This window comes from Propithecus coquereli, unplaced genomic scaffold (assembly GCF_000956105.1).
Source record: "Propithecus coquereli isolate 6110/MARCELLA unplaced genomic scaffold, Pcoq_1.0 Scaffold89, whole genome shotgun sequence".
Taxonomy (NCBI): Eukaryota; Metazoa; Chordata; class Mammalia; order Primates; family Indriidae; genus Propithecus; species Propithecus coquereli.
This window is the reverse complement of record NW_012155173.1, coordinates 4,482,372-4,485,750: the sequence shown is the minus strand read 5'-3', so window position 1 is coordinate 4,485,750 and position 3,379 is coordinate 4,482,372.

Here is a 3,379-nt window from a genome sequence, read left to right as displayed (position 1 = left end):
CCGGCCTCATGAATGTTTATAGAGGCCTTCTTCCTCTCCTCCTCCTCCTTTCCTCCTCCTTCTTATTCTGACTTATAAAGAAAAATGTATTTTTCACAGTTCTGGAGACTGGGAAATAGAAACCACCCATACATCTGTCTATCAACTGATGAATGGATAAATAGCATGTTGTATACCCATACAAAGAAATATTATTTGGTAATAAAAAGAAATGAGGTACTTCTACGTGCTCTATGAATACTGTATACTAAAGAACATAGAAATGTGCACTTTAAATAGGTAAATTTTATGGTATGTGAATGATATGGCAATAAAGCTGAGATTATAAAAGTTGACAATAGTAACATCTAGGTGGTGAACATACAGGGGTTTTGGCAATAAGGTTATTTCAATTTCATTGTATGTTTGAAAAAAATTAAAATAAAACAATCTTTGTAAGATCTTGATCATAATTGCCTTCAAGTTTAGAGATTAATATGGAGAAAATGGATATCCCTACAATATTGAGTCTTTCTAGTTAGAAATAGATCACCTATTGTTTAAACACCTTTTCAGCATCCTTGATGTATATAATCTCAGGCTACCTCTGATAAGCATGTGCCAAGACCCGCTATTCCATCATTGCACAGCGCTGGAATAGTGGGTCACCGCTTCACTAGAACTCTGTCGCTGCTTCACTAGAGTCTGTTCTTACCTTCTTAAAACTTCTTTCATGTTTCATTCCATCATATAGAAAGATAATAGTCACAAGTCCATGAGTCCCCACCTTTTCAGGCTTTACAAGCTTGATCCTTTGAGCTATTTTCCTATTTGTGTGACTCTGAGACCCTTCACTACCTGGGTTACCTCTCTTTGAAGATCGTCAGTCTCTCCTAAATCCCAAGTATGACAAGAATGGAATAGTGTGGCCCAGGTAAAGTTCTGATCAACACACAACAGGAATTATCTCCTTCCTTGTCCAAGACCTTAATTCCATTAATACAGTCTAGAATTACAACAGCTTTTCTAGGCAACCATAGCTCACTGCTGTTGAACTTAAAACAGTTGTCTATTTGCATGTATTACTAAGTATACTATGTTTCTTTTATCTATACCTGAAATGACCTTTTTTAAAACTCAAGGACATTCCTTAGAATGTGTTTGCAGAATGCTAAGTGTCTCAATGCCTGGTTTAGTGGCCACCTACCTTTGAGAGAGCTGCTTTTCTGAATTTGCGTCATTTTCATGATGAATAAAGCATGGAGAATCACTCTCAGCTGGTAGTGATATTCATAGACTTCCCAGATTGGAAGAGACCTTAAAAGACTGTCTCATCCCTCCTCCTGTCACCAAGCATGATGATATCTACACTAATTCTCTTCAGAGAGAGGGCAGCAGCTGTCGCCAATCTACCCAGATCTCTAGGCTGTCCCTCTGTGACCCAGTCTCAGGGTAGCATATTCCTGTTGATTAAGAGTTTTGAGAGCCTTGGATGAATGCAGTACTGAAATTAGCAGGAAGTAGTGGAAATAATTCGCCTGTACTCAGCGTCTTCTGCCGACAGCATCTGCCAAACAAGAGGGAATTGCAGGCAGGCAGAGATGCTGTACACGCCATGGGTGATGAGGGGGCTTGGAGCTCCCTGCACCATGGCAGATAATTACTTATTCCCAGGCATCCACTTGGAGAGGATTCTATGTATAGAACTCCACCTCACCACGTGCTGCCCAGAGCCCACAAAGGGAAAGATTTTCCAAGAAAAATAGGTCAGTGAAGTTCCTGGATAGATGGTCACTTCACCTACCGCCTGGGTTGGTCCCAAGACCTAGAGTCTCTTACTGGTGAGTGACTGAGATTCATAGTGCAGGGAGATGTATCTTGCTCTCTTGCTTTTCGTATTGTGTTCATGTTAATTCCTTAGTTTTTGTATCATTTTTGAGAGTCATAGTATCACAGTCCTGGCGGCAACATGTGGGTCATGAGATTCCAAAATTGGCCCTTAAGTTAGGAGGTTCAAAAAGCATTAGCTACCCCAAAATGCATATTAGTTGCTGCAGTGGTTTAAACATACTTCCACAAATTTTTTGAGACTCTTCCCTGCAGGGAGCTTTGTGGTTCGCTTCTAACAAATGGAGTGTGGAAGGGAAAAGCAGAACCTTGCAATGAAGTAAACTGGCAGACAACACCTTGACTAGACAAATAAGGTTAACAGCAACGGTAATGTTGATATCACGTACCCCGTGCTGGCTTCATAGACGTGCAATCTGTGCAGCCACACCGCTCCACACTCAGTAGGGCCTCATGCTTGTTTTAATGCTATGCTTTTAATGTATTAAAATTCTTAATAATTTTATCTTTGGACTTGTGTTTTGTGGGTAAAGTGTGATGGGAAAGTGGAGCATATCTGTAAGCAGAGGAGATACGTGCAATAGGCGTGTCTGCCACTCTCTGCCACCTGATTTACAAATAGCAGGAATGTCCCATAAGCTTAGCATTCCAGGGGACCCACGGTGCATGGAAGTTCAGCCCAAAGCAAGCACAATGCAAATGTTAATACATTAGTTATGTCTATGACTGAGTAATCAGGGACGTTGACAGCCCTCAGAAGCCACACTTTCTTTCAAATAAGAACTTGTTCTGAACAGTGAAGGAAGGCAATGGTGTTCTAAGAAACATAAATCATCACAGAACCCTATCATAACCTTTCTTACTCATGTTATTTCCCTATTTCTGCTAACTACTTATGCAGAAAATGATAACAGAAGGAAAGTGAAATATAGGGCGACCAATGTTCCTTATCTTTTCAGTCCTTTCTTATTCATGAGTAAACTGAAGGTAGAGAGAGTTGGTGGCATGTGTGCACATCAAGAAATGAAATAAAAACAGTTGGGTTAGTTTTGTGCAGCATCTCTGTTTGGGTAAAAACGAAACACATGCAATGTGCAAACTTTAAAATACAAATTGTATAATTTCAGTGATTCTGTATACAAGTGAAATTCTTGTATACAAGTTCTTACATTTATACTTTAAATTGTCATTGCACAATATAAAGATAAATTATGAAATTCATTTCAATAATTTAAAATGTTACTTTTTTCTTTATTTAGAATGATATTAAATAGCAAATGAAAAACACCGTGACAAGTAGAAAGAGAAATGCTTTATATTTTGGTATCTTCCATGCAGTTTTCCCTGCTTTTTGAATAAGTAGTTTCACATTTTTTTTTATTTCAGCATATTATGGGGGTACAGATGTTTAGGTTACGTATGTTGCCCTTGCCTCCCCACTCCCCCCCAAGTCCGAGTTTCAAGTGTGCCCATCCCTTGGATGGTGCACATTGCACTCTTTGTGTATGCAGATACCCATCCCTTTCTCCCCCCTTCCTCCTCCCCCTCCCCC